The sequence below is a fragment of the Choloepus didactylus genome, chromosome X, assembly GCF_015220235.1.
Source record: "Choloepus didactylus isolate mChoDid1 chromosome X, mChoDid1.pri, whole genome shotgun sequence".
In the NCBI taxonomy this organism is placed as follows: Eukaryota; Metazoa; Chordata; class Mammalia; order Pilosa; family Megalonychidae; genus Choloepus; species Choloepus didactylus.
In genome coordinates this window covers 66,027,527-66,050,874 of record NC_051334.1, presented here as the reverse complement: position 1 = coordinate 66,050,874, position 23,348 = coordinate 66,027,527, and the positions used below count along the sequence as shown (strand labels likewise).

Below are 23,348 nucleotides of genomic sequence, written 5' to 3'. Positions count from 1 at the left end.
CCCAGGGGCAAGTGATTGTACACTTTGGATCTTTGGATAATTGTATGGTATCTGAACAATCTCAATAAAAATGAAAAAAATAAAAAGAAATAACACCTCAATAATTTAAGGAAACTTTTTCTTAATTAAGACAGCAGGAGACCTTAATGTGAGGAGCTTGCTGTACACTGAGGAATGTTTTATGTTTTATGAATTATTAGGCATATACCCACAACATTGAATATTAATTACTGCTTTGGGTGGTGGTTAAAATATTTAATGCTATTTTGTTTTACAAAACCACTTTTTAAGTTTTGAGGTTCTATTGTTAAGCAGTGTTATTACTAGTTTTTACCATTTTTTTTAACTTTGACCACATAAATAATTGTTTTCACAAACTTTTACAGCTTTCTGTATTTATCTTTCAACCTTGACTACAGAAATAAATTTTCCACTTTACAAACCTTCTGTAACTTTCTGTATCCATCTAGGCTTCATCCCACATTCCTATCCATCCAGGCTTTATCTCACATTCCTAAACAATCAGTCATTTAGGACAAAGCTACTTTCCTTTTCCCCTTAATTAGAAAAACATTCTTTATACCTTTTATACAACATGCTCTTACCAACAAAATCAAACTTGTCAGAACAGTGCTAAATATTTAAAACAAAACATTCTTTATAGAGAGAGGGAGTCAAAGTTCTCATTATCAGATTCCTTAGTAGAGATATTATTCTATGACATTGGTTTGACAATTTGCACTTTTGCTGATTTTTAAATTGTATTAATTACTTTTGATGTCCTTCGAGCAATTTCAGGTTTTTGCAAGGACCCTTTTGACTAGGTCTTTTTTGACTTCTTAATTTTAAAAACTGATAGGCTAGCGCATTTACATTATTATTTCTTTTATTTAATTGCTTTGGAAGGCTTTATATTAAAGCAGAGGTGGAAGTCCACATTTTTTTTTTAAACTGTAACTTTTCTTTTAACTTACAGATTTCTTTGTTTTTCTTGAGACAGTTTGCTATAGCTAGCCATACCACACATAAAGGCCAGCTGGCTGCAGCTATAGCTCATTAACAATTTTAATAACACTTTCAAATTCAGACTAATTATTAAGAATAGTTTTTAAGGGAGATGTAATTGGCATATTTTGAGAGTTTCCCATGGCTGAGCAATAGCAAAAGAAATTATAAAGATAAAACATAGGAGTAGGAGCTGTTTAAATGTAACTGGTTTTTCACACAAATGCAAATTGTTCAAACTGCACAAAACTTAAAAGAACTACAAATCTGGGGTTACAGTTAGTGGGGCTGAAACCCACTGAGTTTGCATGCATGACCCTTGGATCAACTTAATTAGCCTTACTACACAATAGACTAATTGAAACAAAAGAAAGCAAAGTGAACACAATAAACAAAAAAAATACACACTTACCAAACACAGGGAAAGTCTCAATTGCAAAGCTACCTTAACTTAGATGCATTCGGTGTTTGTCTGTGGTGGGCACTTCTACCTGGACTTCTGAGTTCCGGTACTCTAGGAAAAATTTCTGGGTAGCTGGTAGACATAGAGTTGAGGGGTCCAGCCAATGAGACATGGATTAGGGCTTTTGAAAACACGGTTTTAAATAGGCTCACCTGATCTCAGTTTTAAATTGTTAGGCTTGCCTTGTTCATTTATTCTTCAGTTATGCCAGGCCCACGCTCGGGGCTTGTGCTGCACCCCCCTGCCCAGGAGAGGCAGGCTGGAGTGGGAGATGGGGGAGGGGCATGTGGGTGTCAAGCGGGCTGCATGCAGGTGGGGTGAGGTGAAGAGGGGGTGGCAGGGATGAGACGAGAAGGGGGAAGGGGTTAATGGTGAGGGAAGGGGAGCAGAAGGGGTTAGAGAGGAGTTATGAGGGGGATGATTTGCAGGGTTAAAGAAGCAGAAGCTGCTTAAAGGCTTTTCAGGGTTAACTTTTGTAGAGAGGAAAGTGGAAGACTTAGAAGGTTTTTTTTTTGTGAAGGAGGGGGATTTGGTAGGAGGTGACAGAGTGGCACAAGGATAGCCAGGACCGAACAGTTCTAGCTTGAGATTAGGAACTACAGACCACTTGTCATTGTGCCGAATAAAATTATTAAGTTCAGTGAGAATTTGCCAATTGAAAGTGCCATTTTCTGGCTGATGTTTTTGTTGTTCTAAAGGATACTGTGGCCAAATTGTGTTGGTTCTACTTTCCCTTTTAATTGAAGTTTAAACATCTGAGGGGGTAGATTTAGGAGGAAATTCAGTTTTGGAGCTATTGAAAAGTGACTGTATATTACCTATGATTATTTAAGAAATGTGACAGGCTTGTGGTTTGTTACGGAACTTTTGCTCATCAGAGGCTTATGGAGATCACCCATGAGATTCACAGTTCTCTGCTCCTTTAAGAGGCTTACGATTTCCCCGGATGAGGCTGACACGAATTGGGGCTATGCTTGTTAGAGGCTTATGGAGACTGCCCATGGGGAGAATTATGGCTCTCCTGCTCCTTTAGAGGCTTACAGAGGCCACCCAAAACATTGCTCAAGTGAGACTAATGGCCCAGACCCATATGACCACTGCAACAACAAAGCAGGCATCCCTGGTTTGCCATTGGGGGCCAGGAAATGCCTGCAGTCTTTTGTCCAAGGCATCCCCTGGGTTACTTTGACTGCTGCAATGGGGAAAGATGCTCACAGAGTGTCAGAGAGTTTTGACTGAGCGCTCAGGTTTTCCTAGGCTGGGTGTTGCATTAAAGTGGGCTGAGGCACCACACTCAGGTGGGCTGGGATGTCCATGGGACACTGAACAAAACTCCCAAGGGGGGATCTGGGCAGAAAGGCATCACTTACCTACCTAGGGCTGAATTAGTTGTAGATGTTTGAGAGCCATGAGGGTAAGCTGGCATTGCATCAAGGTGGTCTGAGTTGATGGACTCAAGCCACTGAATGCATGGAAACATGAACGGCTGTGTAGTCAGGGAACAGAGTTGACTTGGAAGCTGCCCCATTGCCCTGAGGGGCCAGGAAACTTAAACCTCAGTCAAACCTCCATCCTGGGTTTTGGCACCAAATGTTAGGTCAGAGTCATTCAGGAATCCACACAATGCAGCAAGTCATGGTTTAAGTAGAGAGTTTAAGGTATATTAGAGGAAGAAAGCAGGTGGGAGCCATCAGAAAAGAAAAAGGAAGAAAATGGCTCTGGCTCTCTATCTGAGAGCAGCATTTTTTAAAGGAAAAATCCACATGGGGAGGGAAGGGTGTCCTGTGCTTTGAGTGGGTGAGGGCTTGTCAACTTCTGAGCTGACTGGTTACTAGGGTTCTAACACACTACTCTTATTTGATGTGCACTGTATTACCTATGTGGAGAAAGCAGACCTTTTGGCTTGTTTGTGGTCATTCATCTTATGGACCTATCTGATTTTGCCTTATCTGCCCCCTGGGGTCTAGGCACCACTATGACTGGGATTTCTAAAACAGCCTTCAACCCTTAGTTTATGGGGCATATGGTATCTATGAGATAAGCAGCAGGACCCCTGGATCAGACTTTCCTTCTATATGTTAGACTATTTTTTCTGGGGTCTGACATTGAAATTTTTGGGGTAGGGAGACATGCTGGCACTCAAGACTGTTCAGGGAGGCAGGAGGGGAGGCAGGACATTTTGACCTTAATGACACAAAGATCAACAGGCAAGTAGACAACAGATAAGCTTGACCTTGGGAGTGGAATGTACTATGTGCAAGAACATAGCATAGCAAAGCAAGACATTCCATCATCTTTGATAGGAGTTTAGACAAAGGCAGTCTTCTGCCTTTATGCATGCTGAAGCAGAAGCAGAGTTTACAAGTTTTTTATCCACAGAATTCCCACAATGCTCCACACATCCTCCCAAACCAACCCTATCAAAATCATCACATCCAAGGTACTCAAGATTCCCTAACTGCTGAGATATGTCCTGCTTGGGGCATTTTCTCTTACATCTCATAGCAGATAAACCATCTATCACTGCCTGAGTCTGCTATGGAAGCTCCCTCTGCCCAACTGCTGGATCGCATTGGAAGAAAGACAAAATCAAAGTCAAGAAGATGGAAAAATGGCAAATATGAAGTGAGAGATCAAGAACACCTAGGGTCAGAGTCAAATCACTGAAGGTTACCAAGTGGCAGGTGCATACACTGGAAAGGAGAATAGTAGTGACTAACATGGAGTATTTACTCTGTGCCAGGCACTCCTCCAAGTGCTTTAGGTCTATTAACTCACTTAACTCTCAAAACAACCCTATTATATAGGTACTGCTACTATCACTGCTATTATTCCCCTTGTACAGATGGGAAACTGAGGCCCATAGAGTTTAAATAACTTGCCCAAGATCACAAGCTACAGTGCTGACATTTGAAGTCAGGCAGCCTAGCTCCAGAATCTACTATGGCTACACTGACTGCTCTCTTTTCTAGTCTTCCTCATCTCTGTAAATGGCACATCCATAAACCTTGTTGCACAAAAATCCCTTTGTGTCCTTCCTACCAGCTCTTCAGAGCCTGAGTCCTCTCCACAGGACAAATATCTGGCTTGGGGTTGCTTTTTAACCTCTGTCAGAAATGCTGTTATCGTGGGTCACCAGGCTGACATAGGGTCCTTTGCTTATTAGTGCTTGACTACTCTTGAACCAATGGCTATTGCTTTATAATTGCTTTACCTGGAGTTGTTTTAAGATTCCACAGAGGATTTGTGCTCTTTGCCATCCCCCAGGCCCATCCCCTAACACAACAGCGGGAATTCTAGTCCCGTCTCCCCTCAGGGAAGGAGAAAGTGGTGCTGGGTTGGACAACCCCATCTATCTCCTCTCCTGAGAGACTCCCTGTTCTGAGCCCTTGGGAGCCAGGCAATGTAAACAGCCAAGAAGTTATAGCTTCACCACCTCCTGCCAGCATGCCTTCCTCTAAATCTTGTTTGTGTATGTCTATTTTTGGGTCAGGAATACAGTGGTGATGGAGAGGGTATTGGAGAAGAGGTGATATTTTTTCTGGGGGAAAGTATTAGTACCTTTTACCTCTTTTATCAGTTTCTTTCTACTCAAAGCTCTTCTGGAGTTCTGTAGACACATAGAATTGTCCAGTCTCAGGCTAAGGACAGTCACTTTAGCCATGCCCTCATTTTATATATGAGGAAACCAAAAACCAGAAAGGCAGAAGTAATTTGCCCAAGATTACCCAGTGAGTTATCTCTTTTTTGAGTCTTTAGACTCCCAGAGAGAATCAGGTGGCTCAGCTGCCCTGAGAAGTTACTCCATTCTCTGGGGTTCCTAAATTTGTCACTGTCTAGAAATTTGACTCAGAGTAATCCAGGATAAGCAGGGGGATCCTAATATAAAAGGATTTTTCTGTCCCCAGGCAAGTCAAACTGAGCATGTCTCAGAAGACATCACCGATCTTTCCAAAGTACCTGTTGCCAATCTGGATTTCATTTCCAATGCAGCAATTAATCAATGATCTTGGAGAGTGAGAGAAATTCTGCAGGACAGAAGATATAAAAATGCCTCATTTTTTCCCAAAAGGGAATGACACATATATTGAACACTGGTGATCAATCAGCTTGAATTTTATATCAAGCAAGATTCTGCAACATACCATGGGAAGGATGGTGTGTAGGGACTTAGAAAAGGTAGAGCCAGTATGGACTTAGGTAGAGCCATTATAGTCTTACATGGAATGCAAACTGCCTGTCAGATGAACCAACTGCATTGCCTTTGTTGACACTGTAGCTGGCCTTATGTATGTGGGAAAAGAAGATATGTGGTTATCTGCCTATGGCAGGGCACTTACCACATCTTTTCTGATTGTCTCATGCTCAAGATGGAGAAATATAAATTAGCTGACAGGGCATTTTGGTGGATTTATTTTTAGCTAAATGATCATACCCAATATATGGCTGCTGCTACTGTCACTTCTACCACTATTGTTGTTGCTACTGCTATATTATTAACATTAACAGAATAAAGTCTCATAGAATTAAATATAAAATATTTTGGCTTTTAAAAAAAGAGTAGGATGTACATCTGTGGTCAATTGATTTTGACAAGGATGCCATGACAACTCAATGGAGAAAGAATTATCTTTTCAACAAATTATGCTGGAACAACTAGATATGTATATGTGAAAGAATGAATATGGACCCCTACCTTACACCATATATGAAAACAAACACAAAAAGGATCAAAGATCTAAATATAAGAGCTAAAACCATGAAACTCTTAGAAAAAGACACAGCCATCAATCTTTGTGACCATGGATTAGGCAATAGTTTGTTAGACATCAAAATAAAGCAATGGAGCCAAGCCACTGGGACCCAGCTACCTACCACTTGCATTGCATACTTCTTCCTTGCAGCCTTCTCTCTTGGTGCCAGCTGCTCACCCAGCTTGGCTTGAACACTGCTTTCTTCCCATAAAGTTTCCTGAAAACAGGCACCTTTGCAAAGAGGCTGTTCTTGGAAATGAGGCTCTGAAGTTATGCCATAGTGTGGCTCTTCTCAGAGCCCTTCCCCACATCATTCCTACATAAACTGAGCAGAGTAGAAAATGTTCCAAATTAAAGGAAAAGGGAGGAGGAAGGGTATTGTTGAGAGAGAGAAGCGGCTGCAACAGAATATCAACTTCTTTCCTGCTTATGGACGGGAATTGATTATCATGTCTGATGGCTAAAAGAAGGAAATTAAATAGACAGCCAAGTTAGCCAAGGAGGGGCTTGGAGGCTTCCAGGTATCAGGAAGGTTGTCCTCATCTTGGTTTCCACACTCATGAAGGTTTGGAAGCACTGCCACTGTGAGGGCTTTTTAACTGTCAACCCCTCCTGATCCCTTTGAAAGGAAAATCCAGCAGAATTGAGACTGGAGTAGTCAATGGAAAGCCTCTGGACTTGTGTGCATTGCATCCTTGGCTTTGGATTTTAAAGACATGAAGGAGAATTAAAGTACCTCAAGATAAGTACTGAATATTCATAGATTTCCCACCCCCCCAGAAACATTCTTATATAGAACTTGCTCAATCACCTCATATTATTGAGGGATGAATTGAGTGCCAGAGAGGTGAAGGCTTATCCAGGTCCAACTTATGCCTGAGCTAGGATAGAACCCAAGTCTCCATTGCTGTGTTGATGGTACCACACAATCTGCATTATTTAAGATTGAGAACAAAACAGTCTATTGAGTTGCTATTAAGATGAAAACTGGAGGGAGGAATTTATAGCAATAAAATGAGCTGTCCTTTACAGACATTCTGTCAAGGAAAGTATTCATTTCAATGAAAATGCTATATGAAAAATATATGTGTAAATTGGCTTGGCACAGTCCTGGCACATGGTGTACATGAAAGAAAAGACAGATGCTAAAGTAAGGAGTAGAATTAATCTGATGATTCTCAAAAGGCCCCAGGTTTTCAGTGATTTCAACAATGCTCCCCCCTCTTTCTGTACATTCCCAAATCTATGATGGTTTATCTGCCTCTCTGTTTCCATTTCCTTGGGGAACAAATTGGAACTAAATGACGGGGAAAAATAGAACCAAGAGACTTCCAGGAAGATGGTAGAATAGGTGAGGCAGAGCAAACTTCTACTATGTGAAAGAAACTAGAGAAAGGGAAGAAAATGCCCAGGACATCAGTTTAAGGGTGAAAGCAGCCAGAGAGGGACTGCTAAAATATGTGGTGGGGACTTGAAAGTAAAAGGTGGGAATGCCACTGGGGGCTGGCAGTGGTGAGATGGCCTCTGAGCAGGGGAGGAAGCATCTCCCCACCCCCACAAAACCATTTCAGGAATTAATTGGGGAGATAATCCTTCTCAGCCTCACAGCTGGGAGCTTCTGTGGGGGCACCCAGGAAACAGCAGAACTGAGTTGACCACATTTACTCTCCATCCACAGAAGCCCATGGGGTGCATGGATGAGAGGAGGGGATAGATGAGGGTGCCACATGGAAGCACTAGTAGCCCTTCCCACACCCCAGAGGTTCATGGGCACATGGCAGGCAGAGAGTGGGGCATGCTTGAGCTGGAGGGTGAGACATGAAGCCCCAAAGCCCAAAAGTGTTCCACTTGGAGACCCAGGAATCACCAGACACATGGTGCCAATAGGCAGACTCCCTGCTAAACTGCACAGGACCAACCCACAACCCAAGAGTTGACACTCCCTAGTGCACACTGAAAATGGCTGCACTGATTATATTTCTACCTGGTTTGGACTCTGCCCAGTGCACAGGCACAGTAGGGGAAAAGCTTGCTTGAGGGTAAGAGGTGGCTCAAGAGTGCCATCTGCTAGGAAGACAGGGAAAGTACCCTCCAGCAAACTGTGGCTCAGCCAAAAGATATATAAATGTTCAAATAATCCTGCATTTCCCCAAATAACCTTATCAATATAAGCAAATGCTCCAAAGACAGCAGAAAATCATAAAGCACATGAAGAAAGAAGAAGATATTAATAAGCCAAATGACTTAATTAAAAATGCAGAGGAGACAATTTGGAGAAATTAATCAAAGAAATACACATGAATGTCCAAAACAACATCAATGGGCTGGTCAAAGACATAAAGTACATCAAGAAGACTCAAGAAAAATATAAGAATTTGAAAGAATAAATTTAAAAATAGCAGATCTTACAGAAATAAAAGTTACTGTTGATCAAATTAAAAATATACTAGAGACACACAACAGCAAATTTTGAAGAGGCAAAAGGAAGACTAATTGAACTAGGGGACAAGGCAATTGAATGTGAATGCACAAAAGAAAAAAATAGTGAACAGAACCCAAAAACTTGAAATGGATCTCAGGGAAATGACGGACAACATGAAGGGCACAAATATAAGAATCATCTCAGAAGGAGAAGAGGCGAGGAAAGGGCCATGAAAAGTATCTGAAGACATAGATAGGGGAAACTTCCCAATCCTTCTAATGCAAATCAAAGAAGCCCAACAAACTCCAAATAGAATAAATCCAAATAAACCCACTCAGAGATATATACTAATCAGATTGTGAAATGCTGAAGAGAAAGAGAAAGTCCTGAAAGAAGCAAGAGGGAAGCAATTCACCACATACAAGGTAAACCACATAAGATTAAGTAATGACTACTCAGCAGGCACCATGAAGATGAGAAAGCAGTGGTATGACATATTTAAGATTCTGAAAGAAAAAATTGCCAGCCAAGAAATCTTTATCCAGCAAAGCTCTCCTTCAAAATAGAGGGAGAGTTTAAAATTTTCACAGACAAACAAGTGCTGAGAGAATTTGTTAAAAGAGTCCTGCCCTGCAAGAAATGCTAAAGGGAATTCTACTGGCTGAGAAAAAAAAAATAAAGGAGAGAGAGGACTGGAGAAGGGCACAGTACTGAAGAGTATTAGTAATGGTAATTTTAAGGTAAAAAAAAAAATAGAGGGGGAAGAAAAAAGTAGATCTGACAAATAATAAGCAAAGGATAAGATGGCTGGATTAAGAACTGCCTTCACATTAATAACATTGAAGGTGAATTGATTAAGCACCCCAAATAAAAATATAGATTGGCAGAATGGATTAAACACTATGAAAAGTATGATCTGTCAATATGCTGTTTACAAAAGACTCATACCCAGTAACACAAAGAGATTAAAAGTGAAAGAATGGAAAATATATACTACACAAGCTGCAGCCAAAAGAAAGCAGAGGTGGCAATACAAATATCAGACAAAATAGACTTTAAATGCAAAGATGTCATAAGAGGCAAAGAAGGACATTATATGTTTATAAAAGGGAAATTTCAACAAGAAGAAATAACAATCATAAATGTTTATGCACCCAAACAAGGTGCTCCAAAGTACATGAGAAAAACATTGGCAAAACTTAAGGGACCAATTGATGTTTCTACAATAATAGTGGGAGATTCAGTACCACACTCTCTTCTATAGATAGAACAACCAGAGGATCAATAAGGAAATTGAGAACCAAAACAATGGGATGAATGAATTAGACTTAACAGACATATATAGAGCATTACATCCCAAATCACCAGGATATGCATTCTTCTCTAGTGCTCATGGAACATTCTCCAGGATAGATAATAAGCTGGGACACAAAACAAGCCTCAATAAATTTAAAAAAGATTTAAATTATTCAAAGCACATTCTCTGACCGTAATGGAAGGCAACTAGAAATCAATAACCACTAAAGAACTAGAACATTCACAAATATGTGGAGGTTAAACAACACACTCCTAAACAATCAGTGGGTCAAAGAAGAAATTTCAAGAGAAATTGGTAAGTATCTAGCGATGAAAGAAAATGAGAACACAACCAAAACCTATGGGGATGCAATGAAAGCAGGGCTCAAGGGGAAATTTACAGCTCTAAATGCACACATTAAAAAGGAAGAAAGAGCTAAAACCAAAGACCTAGCTGAACAACTGAAGAAATTAGAGAATGGTCAGCAACCCAGCCCTAAAGCAAGTAGAAGAAAAGAAGTAATAAGTATTAAGACAGAAATAAATGATATGGAGAACAAAAAACAATACAGAGAATAAATAAAACCCAAAGTTGGTTCTGTAAGATCAACAAGACTGACAAACCCTTAGTTAGACTGACAAAGTCAAAAAGAGAGAAGACCCAGATAAACAAAATCAAAAATGAGAGGGAGGTATTACAGAAGAAATTTAAAAAATCGTAAGATTTAAAAAATCATAAGCTTTAAAAAATCATAAACAACTGTATGCCAAAAAAAAACTAGACAATTTAGAGGAAATGGATAATTTCCTGGAAACTCATAGCCTTGACTGACCAGAGAAGAAATAGAAGACTTCAACAAACCAATCACAAGTAAAGAGATCCCATCAGTCATCAAAAAGCTTCCTACAATTAAAAGCCCAGGGCCATATGGTTTCACAGGGAAATTTTACCAAACTTTCCAAAAAGAAATGACAGCATTCCTGCTCAAATTCTGTCAAAAAATTGAAGAAAAAGGAACACTATCTCACTCATTGTATGAATCTAACATCACTCTTATAACAAAACCAGATAAGGATACTACAAGAATGGAAAACTACAGGCCAATCTCCCTAATGGATATAGATGCAAAAATTCTCCACAAAATGCTTGCAAATCAAATCCAAAGGCATATTAAAAGAATCATACACAATTACCAAGTAGGGTTAATTCCAGACATGCAAGAGTGATTCAACATAAGAAAATCAATCAATGTAATGCAACACATTAACAAATTGAAAGGGAAAAATAAAATGATCATCTCAATAGATGCTGAGAAAGCATTCAACAAAATTCAGCATCCTTTTTGGGTAAAATCAATTCAAAATGTAGTAATGGAGGAAAACAGTGAGGGACTGAAAGACTTCCTCTTAAGATTGGAAATGAGGCAAGGATGCCCAGTGCATTGTGCTAGTGCATATTCAACATTGTGCTAGAAGTTCTAATCAGAGAAATCCAGAAAGACAAAGAAATAAAAGGAATCCAAATTGGAAAGGAAGAAGTAAAACTATCATTATTTGCAGATGATGTGATCATATATTTGGAAAATCCTGATAAATTTATGACAAAGCTACTTGAATTAATAAACAAATTCAGCAACATTGTAGGATACAAGATTAATGCACAAATGTCAGTAATGTTCCTATACACTAGAAATGACCTAACTGAAGAGAAACTCAAGAAAAGATTCCATTCACAATAGCAACTAAAAAATGAAGTACCTAGGAAAAAACTTAACCAAGATGTAAAAGACCTCTGCACAGAAAATTTCAAAACTTTACTGAAAAAAATCAAAGAGGATGTAAATAGTCGGAAAGACATTCTGTGTTCATGGATAGGAAGGCTAAACATCATTAAGATGTCAGTTTGATCCAAACTGATCTACAGATTCAATGCAATTCCAATGAAAATTCCAACAACCTATTTTGTAGACTTGGAAAAGCTATTTATCAAATTTATTTGGGAGGGAAAAGGCCTCAAATTGCCAAAAACATTCTTTAAAAAAGAACAAAGTGGGAGGACTTACACTTCCTGACTTTAAAGCCTAATATAAAACCACAGTGGTCAAAACAGCATGGTATTAGCACAAAGACAGACATATTGATCAATGGAATCAAACTGAGAGTTCAGAAATAGACCCCCAGATCTATGGTCGACTGATTTTTGATAAGGCCCCCAAATCCACTGAATTGGGACAGAGCTGTCTCTTCAACAAATGGGCTTGAGAGAACTGGATACCCATGTCCAAAAGAATGAAAGAGGAACCCTATCTCATATCCTTTACAAAAATTAACTCAAATTGGATCAAAGACCTCAATATAAGAGACAATACCATAAAACTCCTAGAAGTTAATGTATGGAAACATCTTCAAGACCTAGTATTAGGAGGTAGATTCTTAGACCTTATACCCAAAGCACAAGCAATGAAAGAAAAAATAGATAAATGGGTACTCCCCCAAATCAAAATTTCTGTGCCTCAAAGGAATTTGTCAAAATGGTGAAGAGACGGTCAACCCAAAGGGAGACAATATTTGAAAATGATATATCTTATAAGCGACTGATACCCAGCATATATAAAGAAATCCTACAACTCAACAATAGTACAAACAGCCCAATTATAAAATGGGCAAAAGATATGAAAAGACATTTTTCTGAAGAGGAAATACAAATGGCTAAAAAACACATGAAAATATGTTCATCTACACTAGTTAATAGGGAAATGCAAATCAAGACCACAATAAGATATCATCCCAGACCAATAAGAATGGCTTCCATTAAACAAACCGGAAACAACAAGTGCTGGAGAAGATGTGGAAAAATTGGAAGTCTTATTCATTGCTGGTGGGAATGTATAATGGTACAGCCACTATGGAAGACAGTTTGATGGTTCCTGAGAGAACTAGATATCAAGTTACCCTACAATCCAGCAATTTCACTCTTCCGTATATACCCAGAAGTTCTGAAAGCAGTGTTATGAACAGACATTTGCACACCAATATTCATAGTGGCATTGTTTACAAGTGTCTAGAGGTGGAAACAACCCAAGGATCCTTCAACAGATGAGTGGATAAACAAAATGTGGTATATAATACAGTGGAATACTATACAGCAGCAAGAAGGAATGAGGTCCTGAAACATGTGACAACATGGATGAACCGTGAAGACACAATGCTGAGTGAAATAAGTCAGACACAAAAGGAGAGATATTGTATGTTATCACTAATATGAACTCCATGAACAATGTAAAATCAATGTCTTATAATGTAGGATATTGGGGAACTAGAGATAGTCAGAAGCTAGTGAAGGGGGTCTGATGTACAGACATATTAATGACAGTGAACTTAAAGGTATGGGAATGAACAGAGGCGATGATATTTCGTTAATGGGTTTATAAGTATCAGTGCTGAACTGAAGGCAAATATGATTGGAAGGGCTTGTTTAAAGATGTGTATCCCACAAGTGCTTGCATGACCTACTTCTCAGGTATGACACTGGCACCAAGAGTTAACAACAGAATAGCATATGGTAAAAACTGCCTATTGCACATTATAGACTATATTTAATAGGAATACATTACCAGTAGCACACCAATACTAGGGGCAAATAACTAGCTGCTGATAAGAGCTTTGGGGTATTTTTGGTTATGATAATTGTTTAAAATTTGAGTAATTATGATTGTACAACTAAGTGAAGATAATGTGAGACACTGTTTATCTTGAGCAGAATATATGTTACATGCATTTAGGAACCCCCTACTTAATAAATCAAGCCCTCGATCTTGAGGCTTGCTCTAGTGAAACTTATGACTGTAAAAGGGATGCTAAGCCAACATATAATTATACCTAGGAGTCACCTCCAAAGAACCTCTTTTGTTGCTCAGATGTGGGCTTTCTCTCTCTAAGTCCAACTCTTCAAATAAATTCATTACTCAGCCCCCCTACATGGGACATGACTCCCAGGGAAGTAAATTTCCCTGGTGATGTGGGACACAACTCCAAGAATGAGCTTGGCCCTGACATCAAGGGATTGAGAGTGACTTTTTGACCAAAAGGAGGGAAATAAAGGTAACAAAATAAGGTTTCAGTGGCTAAGAGATTTCAAATAGAGTCAAGAGGCTATCTTGGAGGTTACTCTTATACAAGCTCCAGCTAGGTATCCCAAATGCCCACAGTACACCAAGCTCTAACCAACAGTAGTCCCAAAATACCTAGGTCCCTATTTGAAATTGTATAAAAGTTTCCCTCACTAAGTTTATCTCCCAGAAACTTAAATCCATAAGTGTTCCTATGCCAGCCAAGGCCTAAAACCCAGAGGCAACAGCCTCTCCAAGAACATCGACCAGTTGCATCCCCCTTCCCCATAATATCGACACCCCTTTTCAGCATGAGCAAGTTAGGTTGGTTCACTGCCCAGACATCCCTGAAGATTGAAACAGTGATCAAATGAGAGAGGGGTAGCAACTGACAAGATAGGTCTTAACAAAGTATTATGAATACTAAATCTTTATGTAAATAGTATATTTTTTAGTTTCTAGGGTACTAGAATAGCTAGAAGAAAATAATTGACGTGGTGGAACTGTAATGTATAACTACTTCAAAATTTGCTCTGTAGCTACTTTGTTAAATTACACTTTGAAATTTATCACATTTCTGTATATATGTTATATATCACAATAAGAAAATAACTGAAATTATGGAAGTGTAACCCATAACATTCTTTGAAATTTGCTCTATAACTACTTGTTAAATTGTACTTTGAAAGTTACCATCTTTCTGTATATATATGTTATACTTTACAGTAGAGAAATAATTGAAATGGTGTAAATGTAACCCAGAACATGCTTTGAAATTTGCTCTATACTTGTTAAGCTGTTCTTGGAAAGTTATCACTTTTCTGTACATCTTTTATATTTCACAATAAAAAACTAAAAAAAAATGGATCACAGACCTAAATTTAAGAGGCAGAACATTCAAACTCCTAGATGAAAACGTAGGGAAGCATCTTGAAGAACTTGTGTTAGGCAATGGTGCCTTAAACTTTATACCCAAAGCACATGCAACAAAAGAAAAAAGATAAATGGGACCTCATCAAAATTTAAAACTCTTGTGCTTCAAGGGACTTACCATGAAAGTAAAACTATAACCTACATAATGGGAGAAAATGTTTGGAAACCACATATCTGATAAGGGTTTAATATCCAGAATATATAAAAACTACCTTCAACTCAACATTAGAAAGTCAAACAAACCAATGAAAAAATGGGCAAAATTCTTGAATAGACATCTCTCTAAAGAAAACATACAAATGACCAAAAAGCTTATGAAAAGATGCTCAATATCATTAAACATTAGAGAAATGCAAATCAAAACCACAATGAGGTACGATGTCACACCCATTTTAATGGCTACTATTAAAAAAAAACAAAAATAATCAAGTGTTGGAGAGGATTTAGAGAAATAGGAATTCTGATTTATTGATTGTAGGCATGTAAAATCATGCAGCTGCTATGGAGGACAGTTTGGTGGTTCCTTAGAAAGTAATTTATAGAATTTCCATATGATCTGGCAATCCTGCTTCTAGGTATATACCCAGAAGAATAAAAATCAGGGGCTCAAACAGATGTTCATAGCAGCATTATTTACAATTGCCAAAAGATGGAAGCAATCCATTATGTCCATCAACTGAGGAATGGATAAGCAAAATGTGCTACATGCACACAATGGAATATTATTCAGCCATAAAAAGAAATGAAGTTCTGATCCATGTGACAACATGATCCTTGAAGGCATCATTTTAGTGAAATAAGCCAGATGTGAAATGACACATATTTTATGATCTTACTGATATGAAATAATTATAAATAACAAGCTCATACAGTTAGAAACTAGAATGTAGGTTACCGGGGGAACAGATGGGGATAGGTAAGAGGGAGCTATGGCTTAAAATGTACCAAGTTCTTATTATTAATGATGTAAATGTTTGGGTAATGGATGGTGGTGATGGCAGCAGAACTATATGAACATTTTTAACAGCAGTGAACATATATCTGAATGTGGTTAAAAGGGGGAAATATTAGGTTTTATATATGATAATAGAATAAAATTTAAAAAAATCAATGGAATGCACAAGGCAAACAGTGAACCCTAAGTTAAACTATGGACTATACTTAATAGTGCTATTGTAAAAATGTGTTTTCATCAATCATAAGAAATGTACCATAGCAATATAATATGGAAATAGTAGAATGGTATATAGGAATCCTGTATTTTGTGCATGATTGCTCTGTAAACCTATAACTTCTCTAATTAAAAAAACCTCAGTGAGATGCCACTTCATACCGACTACACTGGCTATAATAAAAAACAGAAAATAACAAGTGTTGGTGAGGATATTGGTGAAATTTGAACCTTCATTCATTGCTGGTGGGAATGTAAAATGGTGCAGCTACTGTGGAAAACAGTCTGGCAGTTCCTTAAAAAGTTGAACATAAGCGTTTCCATATGACCCAGCAATTCCACTCCTAGATTTGTACCCAAGAGAAATAAAAACATACCTCCACTCAAAAACCTGTACTTGATAAGCAGCATTATTCACAATAGCCCCAATGTAGAAACAAACCACATATCCATCAACCGGTTCATGGATAAACAAAATGCAGCATATCCATACAATGGAATATTATTCATCCATAAAATGGAAAGAATTACTGATATCTGCTACAACGTGGACGAACCTTGAAAATGTTATGAGTGAAAAAAGCTAGTCACAGAACACCACATATTGTATGATTCCATTTATATGAAATGTCTAGAATAGACAAATCCATAGACATAGAAAGTAAATTAGTGGTTTCCAGGAGCTGCAGTGAGGGGGAAACGTGGAATGATTGCTAATAGGTGCAGGGCTCCTTTTTGGGCTCTGAAAATATTATGGAATTAGATAGTGGTGATGGTTGCACAACCTTTTGAATATATTAAAACACATTGAATTGTAAAAATAATTTAAAAAACCTAATAGGACAACGATGTGGATGATCTTTGAGGACATTATGTTGAATGAAATAAGCCAGAAACAAAATGACAGATATCGCATGGTCTCAGTAATATGAACTGGTCATAACATGCAAACTCTGGGAGTTTGCATAGGTTGTCAGGAGATAGAAAAAGGATAGACATTGGAAAATCGATGCTTAAGGAGTACCAAATGTTTAATAAGGTTGATTGTAAATGTTCAGAAATGGATAGCACAATACTGCGTGATGGCAGCACAATACTGGTAAGTGTAATAACAAAACTGAGTGTGAGTATAGTTGATAGACGAAGGCTAGGGTTGTGTATGTCACCAGAAGGAAAGCTAGAGGATAAAAACTGGGACTGTAAAATTTAGCAAAGCCTAGAGTGGATGACGGTCATTAATGGTACAGAGAAAGTTTTTAAATAAACGAGAAAAAAAGTGTCACTATTACAAGGTGTTAATAATGGGGTGGTATATGGGAAAAATACAACTAATACAAACTAAGGTCTATAATTGACAGTAACATTGTAATATTCTTTCATTAATTGAAATAAAAGCACTATACCAAAGATAAATGTTAATAATAGGGGAATATAAACAGTATGGGATTTTTTTTCAGAAGAAATGAGAATGTTCTCATATTGACTTTGGTGATGAATGCATAACTATGTGATTATGCCAAGAGCCATTGATTGTACACTTAGGATGATTGTATGGTGTGTGAATATAACTGCAATTAAAAAAAAACTAATAGGAGTAGTTCAGATTGTGGGAGATGTAGTTTTGCAATAGCATAAATGAAAAGGATTCAGGGGTTTTAGTTGATAGTTAATTTCATGGTGACAAATTTAGTGTGGCATGGCTTTTGTAAAAGCTAATGTAATCTGAGGCTGCACTACTAAATGTATATAATCTATAAGGGAGGAAGCAGTCATCCCATTCTCTCTTAGACTGGCTAGGTCACACCTGGAGTACTGTGTTTAGTGTTGCCCCCACCCTTTAAGAAGGTTCTTAATCACCTGAAACATAGCCAGAGAAGACTGCTCAGGGTATAAAAGGACTAAAGGTGGATTCAAGAAGGGAACTGACCTAGAGGATTTAAAGATTCTCTAAAAGGCAACATAGTTTAGAGAAGGCTTGGTTACATAGGTTTCAATTGTAGTTCCTCCACTTATCAGGTTGATGAATTTGAACAAGTCATTCACTCTATCAGTAAGAATTATTTTCATTGCAAGTGACAGAAAACCTAATGAAAATTGGCTTAAGAATAAAAGGGGATGTATAGGCTCATGTAACTGAAAAGTTTAATGGTAGATGCAGCTTGGTCCTTCGTTCAAAGGCTGTTATTGGGATCAGCCCTCCCTTCTCCAGTTGGCTCCACACTCAGGCAGGCTTTCTCTTTAGGATGGCAAGATGACTGCCAGCAACTCCATGCTATACCATTCCAGGCTTGACTTTGTGTGTGTGTGTTGGGGAAGGGATATTTCCTGGGAATTCCAATGAAAGTCCAGGATTCACACTGATTGGACCACCATGGGGCATGTGCAATTCCCTGAACCAATAACTTACTAGGAATTCAGAGTGTTGATTGGTCATGCCTGGATCACATGCCTCATCCTGAGCACCCTGCCTGAAAGACATGGACTAAGAATGGAGGTGAACTAGGATCTTTAAAGGAAAACTGTGTATCTTTTATCAAAAGGAAGGGAAAGCTTCTGGGCAGCCAAAATAAAATATCATCCTCTCAATGCCTCAATTTTCTCATATGTAGCATTGGAATAATCATCTCCACAGAATTGTTATGAGGATTGAATGAGATAACGTATGTAAAATGTCTAGCACAGTGGGTGGTCTATGGTAGATGTTCTTTAAATAGTTTACTTTCCTCCCCCTCATGTCTATCAAAGTCCTTGTATTCTTGTCTCAGGACTTCAGGCCACCATGACTGGGATTCATGCAGCCATTACATTGTAGTCCAGTTTTCTTTATTTCTAGATGCTTGGTCCCTGGAGTTCTGGGCAAAAGTACGTAAAATTCCAGAAACCTCAAGCCACTCCTCTACACTAATTAAACTAAATGGATCAGATCATCTGGTCTCCCCTTTGAATTTAGTTGACAAAAGTCTAAATATCATTTCCACCTTAATCCAGGAGAAATTTCAAAGCTGCTCTTTCCTGGAAATCTTCCTTATTTAAAAGGCTAAATCATTGTCCCTTTCTGGGCATTTTAAGCATACTTTGAAAATAACAACAGCAACTTCGAAACTGTCCTTCTTAAGAGGATCTGATGACTCTTAATACAAAGAAGATTCCTGACTCTTGCAGGAGGTGTTTGGCTCTTGGGGTAGGATGTAAATGAAATCTGAAGTTTGGTGCTAGAGGGAGGAAGAAGAGGAGAAAGGAGAGAGCATTTTCAATTGCCCTTCGGAATGAATCTGATGCTTATCCAATCTTCTTCTAAGCTTCAAGATGTAGAGAAAGACCAAGTTCTAAAACTATCTGGCCAGACCTAAGACTAAAGCTAGACCTCAGACTGTTTTACATAGTTAGCATTAGTGAAAAGCCCCTGCAATATGCCTTAATTCCACTCTTGACAAGGCTAAAGTTCGCTGTTTGTCTTGCTTGCCCAAACCTCTCTGATGTGAAACATAGCGGGTACTGGGACCCATGCAGTATGTGTGCGTGTGTGTGCACACGCATGTGTGCCCACCCCTAACAATAGTGCTATAGGTGGATAGTGATTGTCTTTACATGGGGTCTCCACTCTGGATATAAATAAAGGTGAGGGAATGATTCCAAGAGAGAAAGAGCTGCTGAGGCCAGAGCAAGCTATGCAGACTGGATTAACAATTCCCAGCAGGAACAGTAGCTCTGGAATGCCAATTAGAGCAGATGTATAGGACGTTAGGAAACTTCCAGAGGCAGGTCAGGCGTCTGTGGTGAGAGGAACCTTATTTAACGCTTCATGGATACTGACGGTTTCCCATCCCTTCCAATGAATCTCTTGGAAAGTGGGTTATGAGTTTTGCCCTTGCTTTCCAGGAAAGGAAATGGAGGTGTGAGGGAAGTACTCAGGAGGATAGCAACCTTGCTCCAGAGTCTCTCCTCTTCCAGATATGAAAGAACCTCCTCTGGCAGGGAAGGGACCCACAACTCACCATGGGCATTAAGTTAGGATCCATAAGACCCAAAAAAGGTACTGTCCCAAGTTAGAGATATAAAAGCATGGAAGATCTTCATCTGAGATTATAAATAGTAAAAATCAACCCATATTCAATGAAGCTAGCTGTCTACAGAAGTGATAGAGCCAAAAACTGAAGACAGCATGTGCAAATGGCTGCTGATGGGAACTGGTGTTTCTAAACTCAGTCAGGAAAATAAGTTGATCCTTAAAAAGGTGTTACCCACTCACTGCTGGAGAGGGAAGTGCTCTGGCGTGGGGGTTGAGAGCCCTAGAGTTTGGATGACAACTTTGTTATTAATTGGCTACATGACCTTGGGCAAGTTCTGCTTCTTCAGTGGAGATGTTTCCTTATCTATAAAATGAACGGACAGGACAGGGAATCTCTTAGTACCTCCTAGTTGAAAATTTGATGATTCCATTCAAATGTGTTGTAACTTACCTGAGATAATTGTGATTTCATAACAGAGAGTGTACCTGTTAGGGGGTGTTGTGTGGGAAACCGTGTAGATTCCAAATTTCTGAGAAGGTGTGAGAATTGCCCTAACACACAGAGGAGAAAAACTTGAGCTGTGGAGACCAGACTCCCTGAATCAAGAGAAACATCCTTGAAGAATATTTAAACTCCTTTGTCCTAATTCTGTAATGACCAAGAGACCTCCTGAGGATGCATTCAGCCTCCTGAGTGGACTGACCTACCAGGAGAGAAGGCCCTTGAATGTTAGTTGTGGGTGACCTAAGCAGCATTGTCCCCAAGGGGAAATTAGTGAGTTGACATCTGCCTTTTCTTACACCAAGCTCTGAAGAATTTGGTTAGTAGAGATTTGTGTTCCTGAGCCTGAACATCCCGGGAGGAGGGGGGTGGGCAGTACATTTCCATTTCTGGCCTTCCAAACTGAGGCCCAGCTCCCACTCCCATGGCAAGCTCCCCAAGACCCTGAGTCTGTCTGAGTCTGGCCCCCCATCCAATAGCAGCCAGAGCATCCTTTTCCTTGATATCTCTGGAGCAGCACCATCCTCTCTCTTTCTTAGTCAGACTGCATATTGAGGGAACATGTCCCAACCTATGCTGCATTTGTATCCCCTCACAGGTATAGCCTGACAAGGCTCTAGGCACTCTAGCAAGCTGCAGGGAGAGCCAAAGTGTTACCTTGCTTGCCAAAGCACATTCATGAGATGGCAGCTGTTCATAGGTCATGCCACCCGGGGCAGAGGACAGATCCCTGGCCTGGGGAGAAGAGGCCCTTTACCTTTCAGTGACACAGATTATTTATGTGACCTTGAACAAGTTGTTTTCTCTGTATAGGCCTCCATTTCCTCATTTTTGCAAAGGTGGAGATCAGACAAGTCCAGGGGTACAAACTCAAATGAACCCTATAAATATTAATGCTAGCAAATGAATGATGGTTGCTTAATGCAGTACAACAGGGAGTGATAGGGATTTTGGCAAAGTGAAGAGTGTATGCTTTGACTAAAAGAAGCAACTGCTCCTCAGCCCTAGCCATGTGTGGCCATATTCAAATGCATAAGAGATGGTAGAAATCTAGAATTTTTAATGTGAAATCTTCTGATTTATAACTAATTGAATTTTTTAAAACAGGGTGCAGGCCACTTGCCAAAGTCTGTCTGCAGATCGCCAAGTGCTCTGGAAGTTCAGGGTAGCAGTGTGATTGACAGGAAAGAACAGTGAGGTAGGGTCGCTGGAGCCAGTTTACAAGCCATCCTCGAACTTGAAGGACCTGAAGTGCTGCTCAGGGGCTTGCTTTTCTCACCTATAACCTGGGACAGTAAGTATTGTCATGCCTCCCTTTCAGGGTTGTTTTGAGAAGCCAAAGAGATCAGGTTTGTAAAAGTACTTTGATAATGATAACATCTATAGAAATAGTGTTCATTTAAACATTTATTGAGTACCTATTCTGTGCCAGATAAAGGGTGGGAGGGACACAAAAAGATAAATGAAGCAACACTGTGGTGTTTAAGAAGTTCCTATTCTAGTGAAAAAGATAAAATGAGTGCTATTGTGGTGCTTAGTGCTATAGGGGATACTACTCAACAGAGAAGGTGGTATTTGACTTGGGATTTGAAAGATGAGTAGGAGTTTTTGGGGTGAACAGTAATTGTGATGAGGGTGGAGATAAAATTCAAGGAAGAGGGACCAGCTCCATTAGGACAAAAGCTCCATGAGGCAGGGGTCGTGTTTGTTTTGTTTCTTACTCTATACCCAATGCCAGGTACATAGGAAGTGCTCAACAGATATTTGTTTCATTGAGTGAGTGTATATGTAAAAGCATGCATAAAGACAGACAAGTGAGAAAGGACAAATAGATTTAAGAGATAGTCAATAGTCTGATGTGGCTGGAAGTAAGCTCACTTGGGGATTGGTCGGGAAACAGGCACCTCATCTGCTTCATTTGTAGCAAAAATGCCAGACAGGAAACCCAAGCTACTATTCCATTCCTTGACCCAAGTTTCCAAGCTAAACCTTGGGGCAAAACCTCTTTAGAGACTGGCCTTGCAGGGATAAGAATGTGGAGAAAGGAAATGGAAAGTTCTTACTGTCCTGTTCTCCATGCAGAATTGGAAGAAGGAATATGGATCTGTCATTGGTTAGCTGCCATACTGGGTTATGTGATACCTACAAGATTTGAGGACCACTTTGGTGAGGGCTAACTTTCCAGAATTGTAATAATTCAAAACCCATTAATGGAGGCCACCATTGAAGATCACAGAGCTGGGAGTTCTCTTAAGGACAAGCTAGCTAGGCCAGTGGTTTTCAGTCCTTTAGGAACTCCTCAAAGATGTCTTAGTGGGAGGCTAGCTGGGAACTATAGCTGGCAGCCAAGTGGGAGGCTCTGAGTCCCCAGCATAGCTTAAACTAAAGCAGCACTACTTATATCTGTTTTATCAACTGGTCTTCTGCATTAGCTTTCATTTGAAGAAAGGATTCCACTGAAAAAAATTTAAAATAAAATAATAGAACAAAGCAAAACAAAATTAAAAAAAACTGGAAACTACTGCTTAAGTCAAATTCTGCCATTTTACAGGGACTGAAATGGAAACTGATGACAAGTGGCCACAGTGATGTCACACAGACAGGAAATAGCAGAGTTAGGACTCAGGGACACCCTGTTGTACAACTCTTGGGGGCATAATTCCCATTGTAGTCACCTGGAGTTG

At 39.3% G+C, this 23,348-nt stretch overlaps 1 pseudogene; it reads right to left on the bottom strand.

Moving 5' to 3' along the window:
• The window catches only part of LOC119522182, a 78,637-nt pseudogene that overhangs the window by 45,160 nt on the left and 10,129 nt on the right, over positions 1-23,348 (bottom strand).